Source organism: Coptis chinensis, chromosome 8, assembly GCF_015680905.1.
Source record: "Coptis chinensis isolate HL-2020 chromosome 8, ASM1568090v1, whole genome shotgun sequence".
Classification (NCBI taxonomy): Eukaryota; Viridiplantae; Streptophyta; class Magnoliopsida; order Ranunculales; family Ranunculaceae; genus Coptis; species Coptis chinensis.
Genome location: NC_141463.1, coordinates 2900291 through 2920718, shown reverse-complemented (window position 1 = coordinate 2920718; position 20428 = coordinate 2900291). Strand labels below are relative to the sequence as shown.

Sequence of the window (20428 nt, the reverse complement as noted above, 5' to 3'; positions counted from 1 at the left end):
ACTAGGAGTACCTTACAGTGTGAAGTTATGATGATTTGCACTTAGTAGGAAGCATGTGGACTAGACCAAAATTTGGATCACACAATATTTAAAAAAAAGGTTTGGTATTTGTATACAAGCCAATAAATATAGTGAATGTTCTTTAGTAACATTGCAATATAGTTGTTCAATCTATGTCTTTATAGATGTTAAAGCGAAAATATGGGTCGAATTTGTTTTTCACCTCGAAGTTTTAAGTCGTTTGTTAAAGGAACAAGTTGAAAGAGTCCCAATAAAACATGGGAAACTATAATTTATTTTAAATTAGTAACAAATTTTCTTTTTCCACATTGTTTGCATAATGAAATTATTTGGTCAAAGGTCTAAGAATAGGTGCTTCTTTTTTCTATTTTTTTTTTGTTTAAAAAAAAATATTATCATTTGTAATTGTTATTATCATAGTTTAGTGCTTCAGTTACTTGAAAGTAAACAAAGTATCTAGCACTGAATATCCAGTGTTTGATCCTTCTAACCATGTATTCCAAGACTATTCCCATAAGAGACCTCAAGTTTATAGAAAACCTGAGGATTTGCAATACTTGCGAGCAAGGAATAGTGAGAGTTTCGATCACAGAAAACGAAAGTGTGAATCCCCCAATTTTTTAAGTTGGATCAGAAAGGACTCTTGGCCAACGGAAATTTGTTTCTCTTAGTGCCTAACTATTCACTAATCTCTAAACTTCATGCTTTAATTCACGTGTAATGATTTCAAAATGGTGACAATATGTCCACAAGAGAATGTCCCATGGGGTTGTCATTCTGAAAAAGATCCTTCAATAAATTTTACTCTGTTTAGTTAAGCATTTTTGATAATTTATTTCATTGTCATTTTTTTTTCTTTTTTTTTAGTGAAGGTAAACCAGCTTTCTTAATTGTAAGAAGAATGTGACTTCCCATTTCCCAACTGATGCAAGAAGAGGAAAAATATGGAGTTTCAAACCATATATCAAGGTGACGGGTTGAGCGCTATAATCTCAGTTATGCAACATGGGAATTACTTCCACATGTAGATGTTGATGCTGAATATTGCAAAGAATTTAGTGCACATTATGTCGTCAATCACTCAATCATGTGCTATCAAGTTGCAGTTATAGAAGTTTTGGCGATAATTTGGCAAGATAATTGGAGAGGTTTTTCGATCATGAAATTGGGTTGAAGACCCGCACTTCATTCGATATCCGGTACACGATCTACACACGTAAACCCGGTAGGGCTGTATACTTTATTTTGCCCCTTCGGGTGAGAAGAGAGAATGGAGAAGATAAAGAATTAAAGACAAAAAAACTACCGTGTACAAGAAAAGTGCTTTCTTTTCCAACCCAACTCAAGGGATTAATTTTTTATGAATTATTCAGGACATCTACACGATGAAGTGATTTGCAATTTGTTAGTTGTTCTTTGTTTTACGTGTTATGATCTTAAATAAGTTTGAAACTTCAAAGGTCATAACAGAGTGAACACGATCGGTCTCTAGATTACTTGGCCTGAGAAAGAAGATATTTCTATATATACATGTAATTGTTATTGTCACAGTAAACAGAGAAGGGGGAAAAAAAACTAAAAATTCACTAAATCATAAATGGACTTAATTTTACATGCTTAGAAGCATATGGGGGAGGATAGACAAGCAAACATAAAAAAGGCAGTGTACTGCAACATATTCCTTTAGAAGCAAAGTGGAGATTTTAAACGGAATGGATCACAAGTACAATAGCAAGAGCAAGCGCTGGTCAAATGTTAGTTTTTACTTCATGGTCCCAGTTCTCAGAAGATGTAACAGATGTGCAACTGTATTTCTAACTGTATTAGAGAGCCACGAGGCATATACCTTCAATTCTTCACGAACCTGTGTCTTGAGTCAGTGAAGTTGGATCAACTAAACCCACGGGGGTTATGGAGTGCTCTATATGATGAAATAGAGCGATGTACTTAAATCTCTATACATATCCAACACAATATTTTGAGTCAACAACATCTGTAATAAGTTTTCATGAAGTCCACCTTTTCCAACATCTCTAAGGCAGCCTTGGGCTGGCCCATTTGGACCATGTGACCAGCATCATGGACCTGTTTGTAGTCACACAAATTAGTATCATAATATTGCCTATATTAAGGGAAATTCGTTAGGAAAAATGCGAGTAGTAATAGCTAAGATTTTAAGGGTAAAATGTGGAACTTTAGGAACCGACAGAGTTTGGCTTTTCAACCGTCCTAAACTCGCACCATGAACTAGAATTGGAATAGAGTGATCCAGAAAACTCTTTCTCGATTAGACTATACATGATGAATCTGAATAAATTAGATAATCAACCTGAGGAGCCAACCTTGGGCCGAAGAAAAAATCCTACCAAGCCAGCCAGATATGTGCTAATACTCTTCAAAGATATAGGAACATTTTGATTCCATTCTCAAGGAGGCGGGGGGATCCCGACTTCTAGATTCCTCTTCCTGTACATCATCATGGCTTCATAGTTTAAGTTTATACACAGTAGGATGAAATCCACTCCATTACATATATTGATGGATTTTTATTTGTTTGTTAATTAAGGTTTCTCGATTGTTCGGATTTGAAAAGGTTGATTTCCCTGTACTTGAATCTGAGGTGCTTTTTATTCGCAAAGTTGGGGAAGAGATTAGAGACCAGGTATGCATTCTTCTTTTGTAATAATGCAGCTTATACTTATATATGTATATGAGTTCTGGGGTTGAATTAAAGAGATTGTAAATTCTTGACTGAATTAAAGAGATTGTGAACTCGCGAAGTGAGAAAGACCACTTTGTTATTTGGAAACACAATTATCTTAATAAGCTTTACCGATTATTGAGTTCTTCTCAACTGGTTGAAAATTGTCTTTTTCTCGGCATTGATGAACTTTTACCCTTAACAGATATCTCATGTCATGTATTGTAGGTGGGGATCTCAGTATACTCTTACTTAATTTTGTTCTTCCAACTTTTTCATTTTAAAAAGTGTATTTAGCGTCTGAAACTTTCAGACCTCCCAAGATCACAACTCATGGTTTCTTGGGCTGGGTCGTAAACTATCATGCAACATACCTCTTTTTTTAAGAAATAAGCAAGGGTTAGACAGACCCCTACCTGTATTCATTAAGATAATTTTACATATTGAGTCCCAATTGCATCCTCCTCTATCAGTACATCGAGCTCACTATCTAGAAGATGACCAAAAACCAACAAAGATGGAACATATTATATCACAGGGTCTGTCTAATCCTTGCTTATTTATGATAAATTGACCACCTTGCTGATCTTTCAAAGTGTTTATATCATTTAAGGAGAAGTTCATCTTCTTCCAGCTCAAAACTTCAGTGAGTCGGGTATTTAGGGGGCTTCATTTAAGGAGGGTATTTTGCGAATGAGGAAGCTCTTTTCAGTAGATGCTGCTGCAGCTCATGGTATTTAGGGGACACTAGCATACGTTTTTATTCATACCATAGTACCATGAGACAAACCAACTACAACTTATTTTAATAGACAGGTTTTGGTGTTTTTCTTTTTCATTTTAGTTCTAATCAATTGAATCCCGATGTTTTGCTTTGTTTTATTAGGTTCCATTACGATAAGTTTCTTTCACTAATTAATCTCTTTATCAAATCAGAATGAAAAAGCCCAAAATCAGCTGACACATAGCCATTTGGTGCAAGTACATACTACATTACTACATACACCCTAAGGTATCAGCTATATCCCAGAAACAATAACATGGATGTACCACAATAGATTCCATGATCAAGAGAAGGGTTTTAGGCTGGCTACTGGCATCTAAGTTTGTTCTGTGTGGTGAAAACAAAGAAAACTTGCACCGCCTTCTTTGGGAGGGCAGATTCACAAGGTCTATTTCGAACCGGGTTGGCGGGTCGGGTTCAAGTTCAGACTTGATGTCCACATGTTGAGATATGCTCTTAAGCTCTCCCAGTGAAGCTGACCACTAACTTTGGGAGCAGCTGTTGTTGGCACCATTAAACAAAATGTATTCGCAGCAGTAAAACTCTCTTAAGCTATTTCCTACCGATGCAGGCATGAAGATGAGATATCAGTTCTTGGGGCATTAGTTCTAGATATGCTCAGCCCAAACCACCTTTTTAGGGAACTTGACTACCTTCCACAACCCAACAAGTAAAGATAAATACTTATGGTTGCAGGGAAAGGACTAGGATATGGAAATTTGCAACAAATCATAGGGCGGAATGTGTTGCTATTTTGGAAAGTGTTGAACATGCAGTGACTCATGGATGGCTACACTTATGGGTGGAGTCCGATCTTTGCCTAACATCCACCGCTTTCAAAACACAATCAGTACCTTGGAAGCTACAGGGCAGATGGAATTTTATCCAACAAAAGATGCAAACTATTTGCATTACCCACATTTTGAGGGAAGCAAATATATCTGCAGAGATTGTTGTTAATCTGAGTTACAAACTGTAATGATACTCCACCCATAAAAAAATACTAACTTATTATATCTTATTTTATAAATATGGGCAACTGTGCACATTTAGTATATGAGGTACAATACTGATTTGCAGATATAGATTTAGAACAAAACAAATAGTAAAACGACACCTAGCAAAAGTTTCAAAGACAAAAACATGCTAGGTTACCTTAGTGAAATAGATAAATTTTGTATTAAAACAATTTGTTTCATTCAATTTGAGCCCTCTTTTTAGTTCTTACTTTTGTTATTTGCCTACTTTTTATTCTATTGAGAGCGTGTCAATGTTTGGTAGCTGATTATATTATTCTCAAGATGCAAATATGTTGGATAACGCGTTCCAGTGTTGTTATATATTAGGGGGACATTGTGCATTAAGGATTCGAAAAGAGAACAACAGTATGTTGCTTTAAGTAATTGTGTGTATAGGTAGTGGATCGACTTTCTATATATATGTCTTCTTATCTATTGCTTTATTTTATATTTACTTTGTTTTTTCCCAAGCCATTATTATATATTTAAGTGTTTGTGTTAGTACTAAAATTGGCCTATTTCATTCCTTCAAGCATATGGTATGCAGATAGAGAGATCATTGTGCACAATGAATATGATTCGGTTATCGCTTAAACATATGGTATGTTTTGAGTGTTCTATTCCTTGATTGTTGCATTATATTTTGATAGTGAATTGTTATTTAGGACAATAATACTTAAAAAAAAATTAGAAAAACATAAACATATCAAACAAAGTATATATATATTATAAGCAGTGAATCATTAGCTATCAATATACATATATTAATTCAAGTGGACTTTAGGTTTTTGAGTCATTAGCTATCTATGTAGCAAGTCCGGCCTGGCCAAATGGCTAGTCTATATACTAAAACAGAGAGCTCTCATTGAGTTTTTTCTCTCTCATATGTGGCACTCGAATATGAGAGTTAGTTTTTTCTCTCTCCTATGTGGCACTCTAATATAAAAGATAATCTTTTCTAATAGCCTACAATGAACCTCTTTGGAGAGTTTGAGAGTATTTCTAATTCTTATATTTGGAGAGTTTGAGTATATTTCCAATTCTTATATATTTGATCAAATAAAAAAAAAATGCTAAAAAAATAGGTGATTTGTAAAAGGTAATTTCCTATTACAAATAAAACACTTTTCTTGTTCCAATTCTTATATATTTGATCAAATAAAAAAATGCTAAAAATAGATAATAAAATTGCTAAAAAAATAGATAATTTGTAGAAACTAATTCCCTATTACAAACCATACAATTTTAATGTCTATGACAAAGCACCGACTTATTTCGAATATATCCTTAACACGACCTCAAAACATAGTTAAAACCAATTATACAAAAAATAACATCATTAAATATATAACAGAAAATGGGGGAAAAAAAACAATAATGACAAATATTTTAAAATATATATAATACTGAATGAAACTAATGTCAAAAAACAATTAATGGGGAATCGAAAACTAGATGCAAATGCATCAAACTAACCTCAAATAATATTTAACGGGAAATCGGAAATTGGATGCAAATGCAAATATTAAACTAATCTTAAAAAGTAATTAATAGGAAATTGGAATATGGACACAACTGTATTAAACTAACATCAAAGAATAATTAACAAAAAATCAAAACTTGAATGCAAATATATCAAACTAACATAAAAAAATAATTGTCAGCAAATCGGAAACTGGATGCAAATGTATTGAGCTAACCCTCAAAGATTAAATTAACGGAAAATCGGAAACAAGATGCAACTGTATTGAATTAACATCAAAGAAAAATTAATTATAAATTGGAAACATGATGCAAATGCGTGGAAATAATCTTAAAAAATAATTAACGGGAAATCGGAAACCGGATGCAACTGCACTGAACTAATCTCAAAAAATAAACTGGATGTAAATGCATTGAACTAACCTCAAGAAATAATTAACTGAAAATTGGAAACTGGATGCAAATTCATTGAACTAACATCAAACAAAAATTAATGAGAAATCAGAAACTAGATGCAAATGTAACTTTATCAAATAATAAATGAGAAATCGGAAACTAGATGCAAATGCATTAAACTAATCTCACAGAATAATTAATGGGAAATCAGAAACTGAATGCAAATGCATTGAACTGGCCTTAAAGAACAATTGACAGGGAACTGGAAATTGGAGGCAAATGTATTGAGCTAATCGAAAAGAATAATTAACGAGAAATCAGAAACAGGATGCAACTGCATTGAACTACTCTCAAAAAATAAATAACGGGAGTTGGAAATTGGATGCAACTACATTGAACTAACCTCAAAATATAAATAACGGAAAATCATAAACTAGATGCAAAAGCATTGAACTAACCTCAAAACATAGTTGGGTTATATGTTGTGGGAATGTCTCGATAAGTTTAGTTTTGCATTTAAAATGGTGTTTATCTTATCTCTTTCCGTATGATTGGGACCTCCTTGCTATTCAAGTAGCTTCAATATATATGAATTTCACCTTAGTAAGCAATCTCACAAAACTTCAATCAAACTTCTTTTATTAAACAACAAAATGAAGTTGAAGGGTTTTATCAAAGGTGAGTTCTTTTTTTTTTTAATGGAGAGTGAGGTTTTCACGTTATAAAAAAATTGGTTAAGTGATCAATATAATATTAATATATAGTAGTTCTACATATTTGCAAATATTTTTCAGAATAATTAATATAACAACACCCATTCATAGATAATCTTTGAAGATTTCACATAGTGAGTCATGCATACTTTAAAGAATAATTAATGAGAAATCGGGAACTGGATAATCTTCGATGATCCCAAATAGTAAACCAAACATAATTTACTTTTTATGACATGTTTGTAAGGATAGTACAGATGGATCAGTAGAAGTTGGTATTACACACCACATTGGATAATTAAAAGAAAATCGAAAACTGGATTCAAATACATAACTGAGCTCAAAGAGTAATTAACGAAAAATCGGAAACTTTATACAAATGCAATAAACTAAACTCAAAAAGTAATTAACTATAAATCGGAAACTGTATGCAATTGCATTAAACTAACGCCAGATAATAACTAATGGAAAATTAGAAATTGGATGCAAATCCTTGAAAAATATCTAACAGGAAATCAGAAACGGTAAGCAGATACATCAAACAAACCTTAGATAATAATTAATGAGAAACCGGAAACTGGATGCAAATGCATTGAACTAAACTCAAAAAATAATTAACAGAAAATCAAAAACCGAATGCAACTGTATTGAACTAACCTCATAGAATAATTGGTGGGAAATTGGAAACTAAATGCAAATGCATTGAAATAATCTCAAAGAATAATTAAAGGGAAATCAGAAACCGGCAAAGCATAAATAATCAGAAACTAGATGCAAATGTATTGAACTAACCTTAAAGAGTTATTAACGGGAAATCAGAAACTGGATCCAAATGCAATGAACTAATCTCAAAGACTAATTAACGAAACATTGAAAAATGGATGAAATTGCACTGAACTAACCTAAATGAATAATTAACGGGAAATTATAAATTTGATGTAACTGCATTGAACTATCCTCAAAAAATAATTAACGGGAAATCGGAAACTTGATGCAAATGCATTGAACTAACCTCAGAGAACAATTAACATAAAATTGGAAATTGTATGCAACTGTATTGAACTAACCTCAAAGAATAATTAACCAAAAACCAAAAACTAGATGCAACTGCATTAAACTAAAGTCAGAGATTAACTAACGGGAAATCAGAAATTGAATGCAAATGCATTGAAATAACCTCAAAAAATAGTTAACCAGAAATTGAAAGTCGGATGTAACTGCATCGCACTGACCTCAAAGCATAAATGTATGCTTTTTTAGCCTTCTCACATGAGTAATTAAGAGTAATTAGGAACCCAAAACGAAAGTGAGTTTATAAAAACAGACTCATACATGTATGCAAACTGTATAGAAATTGTAAACTATCGAACTAACCTAGAAAAACAATTAACGGGAAATCAGAAACTGAATGTAGATGTATTAAACTAACCTCAAAGAGTAATTAACGGGAGATTAGAATCTAGATGTAAATGCAATGAACTAATCTCAAATATTAATTAACGAAACATCGAAAACTGGATGCAACTGTACTGAATTAACCTTAATGAATAACTAACGGGAAATCATAAAATGGATGCAATTGCACTGAATTAGCCTCAAATAATAATTAACGGGAAATCGGAAACTTGATGCAACTGCATTGAACTAACCTCAAAGAATAATTAATGAGAATTTGGAAACTGATGCAACGTACTACATTAAACTAACCTCAAAGAATAATTAATGAAAAATCAGAAACTTGATGTAAATGCATTGAACTAATAACCCTAAAACATATTTGTATTATACGTAGGGGGAATAAATGTCTCAACAAATATAGTTTTGCATTTTAAGTAGTGTTTATTATAATTATTTTATTGTGACTGGGAATGCCTTGCTATTCAAGTAGCTTCAATATTATCTTCGCCACATTGGGCATTCTCACAAAACTTCATTCAAACTTCTATTGTTAAACATAACAATAAAAAGAAGTCGATGAGTTTTATCAAGATTTGATGTTTCCTTTTTATTAAGAGTGGTGCAAAAAATTTAAATGAGTAATTAATATAATTTTCATATCTCATAGCTATGCATAGTTGCTAATATTTTTTAGAATAATTTAATATAACAACACCTGTTCGTAGGACACGTTCATGTGATAAATCTTTTCAAGTGAGAGTAGTGTATTCTTTGAGGATATGAAAACAATCAATCTGTTTTAGTGATTTGTTCACATTAGTATCGTAATTTAAGTGATGATTTCTTGCTAAATCACCATAAATATAATAAAACTATTATACAAGCTAGATTGAGTTTAAGATAATTTTATTTGAAAATTACGGATTAATATCCTAAACCACAAAGTGAAGATGCTATCTCAATTTGATCTCTTAATTTCCAAGTACTTATGCACCATAATCGCTGCTCATTAACGTATTTCGGTTAATTTTCAATAAAAATATATTCTGATTCAAAAATTTGCCGATAAATCATCATAAATCTAAGAAAACTATTATACAAGCTAAATTGAGTTTAAGATAATTCGAATTGAAAATTATGGATTAATATCCTCAACCACAAAGTGAAGAGGCTATCTCAATTTGATCCCTTAGTTTCCAAATACTTATACACTATAATCGCTGCTCATTAACGTATTTCGGTTTATTTTCAATAAAAATATATTCTGATTCGAAATTTGTGTGAGACATTTTGCATAGACTCCAGTTTTTTCTAAACTCTATCACTAATTATGAAAATGATATAAATAAATAAACAATCCCATCAAGAGCTTCATAGAGTCTCCAACTTTTTCTAAACAATATAGCTAATTACAGAAGAAGACAAAAATGAAACAAAAAACTAAATTGCTAAAAACAATAGTTTCAACCAAAAATAATTTTCCTAAAACTCTTACGCCACAAAGAATAGTTTCCACACTAATCTCAGGTGAAGTTTAATATAATAAAGTTTCTTTCTAGAAAATGATAATGAAACTATGAAAGAACAAAGGAAAAAATGAATTGAGTTGCTTAAACATTTACTTTATGCATTTGTTAACCACACATGTGATTGAGACAAAAGGAAACAAAAGTAAACTAATCATAAAATAAGTAACAGTGTACACCCAAAACAAATAAATTATATTGTATGCACACTATATATATATATGGGCCTAACAAATAAAATTGGAACAATTTGATATGCCACCCACTGTGGGATTTAGATATTTAGTCATAGTTAAGGATTTCAAATACCACAATCCCAGCCATAATAATTATGACATATTCCAATTAAATTTCTGAATTTTATAATTTATAACTTTAGCGGAATAACGATATTCAGTTAAAGCGGATGTTGGCTTAAATAAATTATATAACTATTGATTTAGTTAAAGTGGACATTAGGCTTAAATAAATTATATACCAAACCAAAACAAAATAAATTACATGTGGAAAATTAAATTATACAAAAAATAACATCACAAAATATATAATAGAAAATGAAAAAATAAATAAATAACGACAAACCAATAATGACAAATATTTTAAAATATATATATCTTGCATGAAACTAACGTCAAAGAACAATTAACGGAAACAAAATTATATGCAAATGCATCGAACTAACCTCAAATAATATTTAATGGGAAATCGAAATTAAATGCATGCAAACATTAAACTAATCTTAAAAATAATTAATGGACAATCGAATATGGATACAACTGCATTAAACTAACCTCAAAGAATCATTAATGAAAATCAAAACTTGGATGCAAATACATCAACTAACATAAAAAAATAATTGTCGGAAATCGAAACCGGATGCAAATGCATTGAACTAACCCTCAAAGATTAAATTAACGGAAAATCGGAAACTGGATGCAACTATATTGAACTAACCTAAAAAAAAATTAACTATAAATTGGAAACAGGGTGCAAATGCGTGAAATTAATCTTAAAAATTAATTAACGGGAAATTGGAAATTGGATGCAATTATACTGAACTAATTTCAAAAAATAAATTGGATGCAAATGCATTGAACTAACCTCAAGAAATAATTAACGAAAATCGGAAACTAGATGCAAATTCATTGAACTAATCTCAAACAATAATTAACGGGAAATCAGAAACTAGATGCAAATACAACCTCATCGAATAATAAACGAGAAATCAGAAACTGAATACAAATGTATTAAACTAATCTCAAAGAGTGATTAACGAGAAATCGGAAATTGAATGCAAATGCATTGAACTGACCTCGAAGAACAATTAACAGGAAATTGGATGCAAATGTATTTAACTAACTGCAAAGAATAATTAACAAGAAATCAGAAACTAGATGCAACTGCATTGAACTAACCTTAAAAAATAAATATCAGAAAATCAGAAACTGGATGCAAATGCATTGAACTAATCTCAAAATATAGTTATGTTATATATTGTGGAAATATCTCGATAAGTATAGTTTTGCATTTAAAATGGTGTTTATCTTTTTTTTTTTCCGTATATTTGGGAACACCTTACTATTCAAGTAGCTTCAATATGAACTTCCTCTTTTATTAGACAATCTCACAAAACTTCAATCAAACTTCTATTATTAAACAACCAAATGAAGTTGAAGGATTTTATCAATGGCGAGTTTTTTTTTTTTTAATAGAGAGTACGTGGGGTTTTCATGTTATAAAAAATTTGGATGAGTGATCAATATAATATTTGTATATAATAGTTCTGCATATATAGTTACATATATTTTTAGAATAATTAATATAACATGACCCGTTCGTAGATAATCTTTGAAGATCCCACATAGTGAGTAAGGTATAATTTATAGAATAATTAACGGGAAATCGAGAACTGGATAATCTTTGATGATCCCATATAATAAATAAAACATAATTTATTTTTATGTCATGTTTGCAAGGACACTACAGATGGATCAGTAAAAAGTTGGTATTACCCACCACATTGGATAATTAAAAGAATATCGAAAACTGGATTCAAATACATTGAACTGAGCTCAAAGAGTAGTTAACGGGAAATCAGAAACTTTATGCAAATGCAATAAACTAAACTCAAAAAATAATTAATTATAAAGCAAAAACTGGATGCAATTGCATTAAACTAACATCAGAGAATAACTAACGGGAAATTAGAAATTGGATGCAAATCCTTGAAAAATATTTAACGGGAAATTGGAAATGGTATGCAAAAATGCATCAAACAAACCCCAAATAATAATTAACGGAGAATCGGAAACTAGATGCAAATGTATTGAACTAACCTCAAAAAATAATTAGCCTGAAATAAAAACCAAATGCAACTGCATTGAACTAACCTCATAGAATAATTGACAGGAAATCAGAAACTAGATGCAAATGCAATGAAATAATCTCAAATAATAGTTAACAGGAAATCAGAAACCGAATAAAATTGCATCGAACTAACCTTAAAGCATAAATAATCATAAATCATAAACTAGATGCAGATGTATTGAACTAACCTCAAAGAGTTATTAATGAGAAATTGGAAACTAGATGCAAATACAATAAACTAATCTAAAGACTAATCAACGAAACATCGAAAAATGGATGCAACTGCACTGAACTAATCTTAATGAATAATTAATGGAAAATCATAAATTTGATGCAACCAACCTATTGAACAAACCTCAAAAAATAATTAATGGAAAATAGAAAACTTGTCTTGCAAAATGCATTAAACTAACCTCAAAGACTAATTAATTAACAAATTAAAATTGGATACAACCGTATTGAACTAACCTCAAAGAATAATTAATGGAAAATCGAAACCGGATGCAAATCAGATTAAACTAAAATCATAGATTAACTAACTGGCCGGGAAATCAGAAATTGGATGCAATATCCTTGATGAATATTTAACGGAAAATTGGAAACTGAATGCAAATGCATTGAAATAGCCTCAAGGAATAGTTAATTGGAAATCGGAAACCGGATGTAACTACATCGAACTACCCTCAAAGCATAAATAACTGGAAATTGGAAGCTAGATGCGAACTAACCTCAAAAAATAATTAACAGAAAATCAGAAACTGGATGCAGATGTATTGAACTAACCTCAAAGAGTAATTAACAAGAAATTGGAACCTTGGAAAATGCAAAATGTAATTAACTAATCTCAAAGAGTAATTAACGAAATATTGAAAACTAGATGCAACTACACTGAACTAACCTCAAAGAATAATTAATGGGAAATCAGAAACTTGATACAACTACATTGAATTAACCTCAAAGAATAATTAATGGAAAATCGGAAACTAGATGCAACTACATTGAACTAGCCTCAAAAAATAATTAACGTAAAATCGAAAACTTGATGCAAATGCATTGAACTAACCCCGAAACATAGTTGTATCATATGTAGGGAGAATATAATGTCTCAACAAGTATAGTTTTGCATTTTAAGTAGTGTTTATTATAATTCTTTTATTATGATTGGGAATGCCTTGCTATTCAAGTAGCTTCGTTCAATATCATCTTCACCACATTGGGCATTCTCACAAAGTTTCAATCAAACTTCTATTATTAAACCTAACAACAAAAATAAGTTGATGAGTTTTATCAAGGTTTGGTGTTTTCTTTTTATAGAGAGTGATGCAAGAAATTTGAATGAGTGATTAATATAATTTTCATATCTCATAACTCTGCATAGTTGCTAATATTTTAATATAACATAATGACACCCGTTCGTAGGACGGGTTTGAAAGCAAGTATATATTATAGCTATACCCTCTTGGCTTTATTTTTCAAGGTTTTACATAGTCTCCAATTTTTTGTAAACTCTATAATTACGGAAAAAAAAGGAATTCTAAATCCTTAGATATATATTATAGCTATACCCTTTTAGCTTTATTTTTCAAGGCTTCATAGAGTCTCCAAATTTTTGTAAACTCTAATACTAATTACGAAAAAAAAAAATTCCAAATCTTTAGATATATATTATAGTTGTACCCTGACCGATCTATTTTTTGCAGCACGGACTCCAGTTTTTTCTAAACTCTATTACTAATTACGAAAAAGTATGATATAAATAAAGAAACAATTCCATCTAGAGTTTCATAGAGTCTCCAACTTTTTCTAAACAATATAACTAATTACGAAGAAGAAAAAAAATGACAAAAAAACTAAAATTGCTAAAAACAATAGTTTCAACCAAAATAATTTTCCTAAAACTCTTTACACCACAAAGAATAGTTTCCACACTAATCTCAGGTGAAGTTTAATATAATAAAGTTTCTTTCTAGAAAATGACAATGAAACTATGAAAGAACAAAGGAAAAAATGAATTGAATTGCTTGAACATTTACTTTATGCATTTGTTAACCACACATGTGACTGGGAAAAAAGAAAAAAAAAAAAAACTAATCATAAAATAAGTAACAATGTACACCCAAAACAAATAAAATTATATTGCATGCACACTATATATATATGGGCCTAACAAATAAAATTGGAACAATTTGATATATCATCCAATGTGGGATTTAGATATTTAGTCATAGTTAATGATTTCAAACACCACAATCCCAGCCATAATAATTACGACATATTCCAATTAAATTTATGAATTTTATAATTTATAACTTTAGAGGAATAACGATATTCAGTTAAAGCAGATGTTGGCTTAAATAAATTATATAACTATTGATTTAGTTAAAGTGGACATTAGGCTTAAATAAATTATATACCAAACCAAACCAAAACAAATTACATGTAGAAAATTAAATTATACAAAAAATAACATCACAAAATATATAATAGAAAATGAAAAAATAAATAAATAACGGCAAACCAATAATGACAAATATTTTAAAATATATATAATACTGCATGAAACTAACGTCAAAGAACAATTAACGGGAAACAGAAAATTAGATGCAAATGCATCAAACTAACCTCAAATAATATTTAATGGGAAATCGGAAATTAAATGCACATGCAAGTATTAAACTAATCTTAAAAAATAATTAATGGACAATCGAAATATGGATACAACTGCATTAAACTAACCTCAAAGAATCATTAACATTAAATCAAAACTTGGATGCAAATACATCGAACTAACATAAAAAAATAATTGTCGGGAAATCGAAACTGTATGCAAATGCATTGAACTAACCATCAGAGATTAAATTAACGGAAAATCGGAAACTGGATGCAACTATATTGAACTAACCTAAAAAAAATTAACTATAAATTGGAAACATGATGCAAATGCGTGAAACTAATCTTAAAAATTAATTAACGGGAAATTGGAAATTTGATGCAATTACACTGAACTAATTTCAAAAAATAAATTGGATGCAAATGCATTGAACTAACCTCAAGAAATAATTAACAAAAATCAGAAACTGGATGCAAATTCATTGAACTAACCTCAAACAATAATTAACGGGAAATCAGAAACTAGATGCAAATGCAACCTCATCGAATAATAAACGAAAATCGAAACCGAATACAAATGTATTAAACTAATCTCAAAGAGTGATTAACGAGAAATCGGAAATTGGATGCAAATGCATTGAACTCACCTCAAAGAACAATTAACAGGAAATTGGATGCAAATGCATTTAACTAACTGCAAAGAATAATTAACAAGAAATCAGAAACTAGATGCAACTGCATTGAACTAACATTAAAAAATAAATATCAGAAAATCAGAAACTGGATGCAAATGCATTGAACTAATCTCAAAATATAGTTATGTTGTATATTGTGGGAATATCTCGATAAGTATAGTTTTGCATTTAAAATGGTGTTTATCTTCTTTTTTTTTTCGTATAATTGGGAACACCTTACTATTCAAGTAGCTTCAATATGAACTTCCTCTTTTATTAGACAATCTCACAAAACTTCAATCAAACTTCTATTATTAAACAACCAAATGAAGTTGAAGGGTTTTATCAATGGCGAGTTATTTTTTTTAATAGAGAGTACGTGAGGTTTTCATGTTATAAAAAATTTGGATGAGTGATCAATATAATATTTGTATATAATAGTTTTGCATATATAGTTGCATATATTTTTTAGAATAATTAATATAACATGACCCGTTCGTAGATAATCTTTGAAGATCCCACATAGTGAGTCAGGTATAATTTATAGAATAATTAAAGGGAAATCGAGAACTGGATAATCTTTGATGATCCCATATAATAAATAAAACATAATTTATTTTTACGTCATGTTTGCAAAAGGACACTTCTGAGATGGATCAAGAGAAAGTTGGTATTACACACCACATTGGATAATTAAAAGAATATCGAAAACTGGATTCAAATACATTGAACTTAGCTCAAAGAGTAGTTAACGGGAAATCAGAAACTTTATGCAAATGCAATAAACTAAACTCAAAAAATAATTAATTATAAATCGGAAACTGGATGCAACTGCATTAAACTAACATCAGAGAATAACTAGCTGAAAATTAGAAATTGGATGCAAATCCTTGAAAAATATTTAACGGGAAATTGGAAATGGTATGCAAAAATGCATCAAACAAACCCCAAATAATAATTAACGGAGAATCGGAAACTAGATGCAAATGCATTGAACTAACCTCAAAAAAATAATTAGCCCGAAACAAAACCTAATGCAACAAAGATTGAACTAACCTCATAGAATAATTGGCGAAAATCGTAAACTAGATGAAAATGCAATGAAATAACCTCAAAGAATAGTTAATAGAAAATCAGAAACCGAATAAAATTGCATCGAACTAACCTCAAAGCATAAATAATCAAAAATCATAAACTAGATGCAGATGTATTTAACTAACCTCAAAGAGTTATTAATGAGAAATCAGAAACTGGATGCAAATACAATGAACTAATCTAAAGACTAATTAACGAAACATCGAAAAATGGATGCAACTGCACTGAACTAATCTTAATGAATAATTAATGGAAAATCATAAATTTGATGCAACTGTATTGAACAAACCTCAAAAAATAATTAATGGGAAATAGAAAACTTGCTGCAAATGCATTGAACTAACCTCAAATACCAATTAACGGGAAATTGAAAATTTGATATAACTGTATTGAACTAACCTCAAAGAATAATTAACAGAAAATCGAAAACTGGATGCAACTGCAATCAGATTAAACTAAAATCATAGAATAACTAACTGGCCGGGAAATCAGAAATTGGATGCAATATCCTTGATGAATATTTAACGGAAAATTGGAAACTAAATGCAAATGCATTGAAATAACCTCAAGGAATAGTTAATTGGAAACGGAAACCGGATGTAACTACATCGAACTACCCTCAAAGCATAAATAACTGGAAATTGGAAGCTAGATGCGAACTAACCTCGAAAAATAATTAACAAGAAATCAGAAACTGGATGCAGATGTATTGAACTAACCTCAAAGAGTAATTAACAAAAAAATTGGAAACTGGATGCAAATGCAATGAACTAATCTCAAAGAGTAATTAACGAAACATTAAAAACTAGATGCAACTACACTGAACTAACCTCAACGAATAATTAATGGGAAATCAGAAACTTGATACAACTATATTGAATTAACCTCAAAGAATAATTAATGGAAAATAGGAAACTAGATGCAACTACATTGAACTAGCCTCAAAGAATAATTAACGTAAAATCAGAAACTTGATGCAAATGCATTGAACTAACCCCGAAACATAGTTGTATCATATGTAAGGAGAATATAATGTCTCAACAAGTATAATTTTGCATTTTAAGTAGTGTTTATTATAATTCTTTTATTATGATTGGGAATGTCTTGTTATTCAAGTAGCTTCGTTCAATATCATCTTCACCACATTGGGCATTCTCACAAAGTTTCAATCAAACTTATATTATTAAACCTAATAACAAAAATAAGTCGATGGATTTTATCAAGGTTTGGTGTTTTCTTTTTATAGAGAGTGATGCAAGAAATTTGAATGAGTGATTAATATAATTTCCATATCTCATAACTCTGCATAGTTGCTAATATTTTAATATAACATAATGACACCCGTTCAGTAGGGGCCGGGTTTGAAAAAACTAGTGTAGCTCAATGGGTTGCTAAAAGGGTCTTAAATTTGGAAATAGTCAAAAACCTAGCCAAAGTGAAGGCGGTAGCGTTCTTATATAGTAAGTTCGGAGATGGGCAAATAGTTTTCGCGTCCGGTGTGTTAAATTTCATGGGCCGTAAAAAACTATGCCGTCCGTCCAAAAAATAGACGGCAGAAATTATGCCGTCCGTAGCATCGGTAGCGATTCGATTGGTTTTTTTATTTTGAGCAGCCAAATTTGATTGGGCACGCTAAAAGTCTTATGTGGCACTTTTAGCAGCCCAATTTAGCATCTCTCTATTGGACTTGATCTAAAAAGGCTAAAAGCTAAAACCCTAAACCCCTTATCTATCATCACTTGAAGTCTTCAACTCATTTCACTCTGAAACGCAGCCATGAAACACAACCCGCGAGTCACAAGTTCACGACGCAAATGTCGAAAAGCCCATTTCACAGCACCATCATCAATCCGCCGTGTGATAATGTCAGCACCACTATCAACCGACCTACGTAACAAATACAACGTACGATCAATCCCAATCCGTAAAGACGACGAAGTACATGTAGTACGTGGGACCTACAAAGGAAGAGAGGGTAAAATAGTCCAAGTGTATCGACGTAAATGGGTTATTCATATTGAACGTATTACACGTGAGAAAGCTAATGGGTCAACTGTTAATGTTGGGATTAGTCCTTCTAAAGTTGTTGTGACTAAGCTGAAAATTGATAAAGATAGGAAGTTTTTACTTGACCGGAAAGCTAAAGGTCGTGGGGTTGATAAGGAGAAGGGGAAATTTACTGCTGAAGATGTTGTGGCTAGTGGTGCGTCTTTGAAAGAGATTGACTAGGCTCATTTTATATTTTTTTTAGTGGTCTTGATTTTGGAAACAATTTGTCTTGAGTTTTGTTAGGTCCTGCAATTTTGATTTTTGACTATTATGGAATTGGCTTGTTATGGGTAATGGTTACAACTTGTTTAGTGGTTATATGTTTAATTACACGTTTGAGTAGCTAAGGGGTTGTTTGTTTTTTTTGAATTCAGCATTCAGAGCCTCTTAAACTTAAGTTTTAAGCATTCAGAGGTTCAAAACTTGTTTGTTTTTTTAAGTAGTTTAAGCATTCAGTGGTACTTTTTTAGCATTCAAAGATTCAGCACCAAAATTTCTTCCTGAATCTTTGAATTCTAATACTTGAAACAAGAAAGTCCCTTATTGCCTTTTCTTAAGAACCCATCTACTTTCCTACCTTGACTTTTATGGCTTAAAAAATAAGTTCTTCAAAATTTGATGTTGGCGTCCGGGGTTTTTCATTTTTTGGGTGAATGATATCCACTTTGTTAAAAATAAAATTACATATATATATTAGAAAATAAACAAAATATGAAAATAAACTGTTAAAATATATTTGTGAAAGCATATTTTAAATAAATTTATTTATCATTTATTTTTTTCGATAATCCATCTCTTCTCCTCAAATATAATATATATTTTGTTTAACAAGAAATCAAGTTAGTGTTTAAAATAGATAGCATGAGTAAAATTGCCCTAATGATTTATATTCAGTCTTGAGCGAGTTATTCTAAATTTAAAACAAACATGTTTTTAGAATTCAAAGAATCGAAGATTTAGCATTCGGGAGGATGAGCCATTCAAAGATTCAAAGATTCAAATTCATAGGCTCAGAAAAACAAACAACCCCTAAGTTTGTTGCATTTGATTTTGTGTATTTAGTGATACTAATGTTACTTTGATGCGCGGCAGTGATTCGTTGTTATGTTAAGTGCCCATTGGTGGTTTGTGTGGTTTGGATGTGTTGAAAGTGTCTAGGGAAAATAGGTTAACAACAATTGGGTAGAACCTTTCACAGCTTTTTGAGATGTATGACACACGAGCATTGGATTGAGGTGTGCGAGCTTGAAAACAATTTGATAGTATTCTTTTTGCAGACTTCTCTATTAAATATTGAGGTGGACTTTCTCAGCAAAGATGTTGAGCATTTAAATGTCTATCTAGTCATCCTAGCACACGCTGGTTCAAAACCAGTTAAAAAGCTAAGGTTTGTGTTGTGAATGATATTACTTGGGCTGAAAATTTTCTGGCCAAGATACTATCGTCGTACCATGACTTCTATAAGTCGTGAATGCGTTTTACAGTTATCTAAATCCAATTAAAGGGAGTAGAATGAAAACACATCTAGTGGCATTTTTGTTGAAACAGTTCCAGCAAAACCTTGACGTTTAAGCCATGCCTTTGAACGTGCTT

At 30.9% G+C, this 20428-nt stretch overlaps 1 pseudogene; it reads left to right on the top strand.

Annotated features, from left to right (window-relative positions):
* Positions 1-18518: 18518 nt before the first annotated feature.
* On the top strand, positions 18519-19153 carry LOC147479323 (large ribosomal subunit protein uL24z pseudogene; annotated as a pseudogene).
* The last annotated feature ends 1275 nt before the right edge of the window (positions 19154-20428 follow it).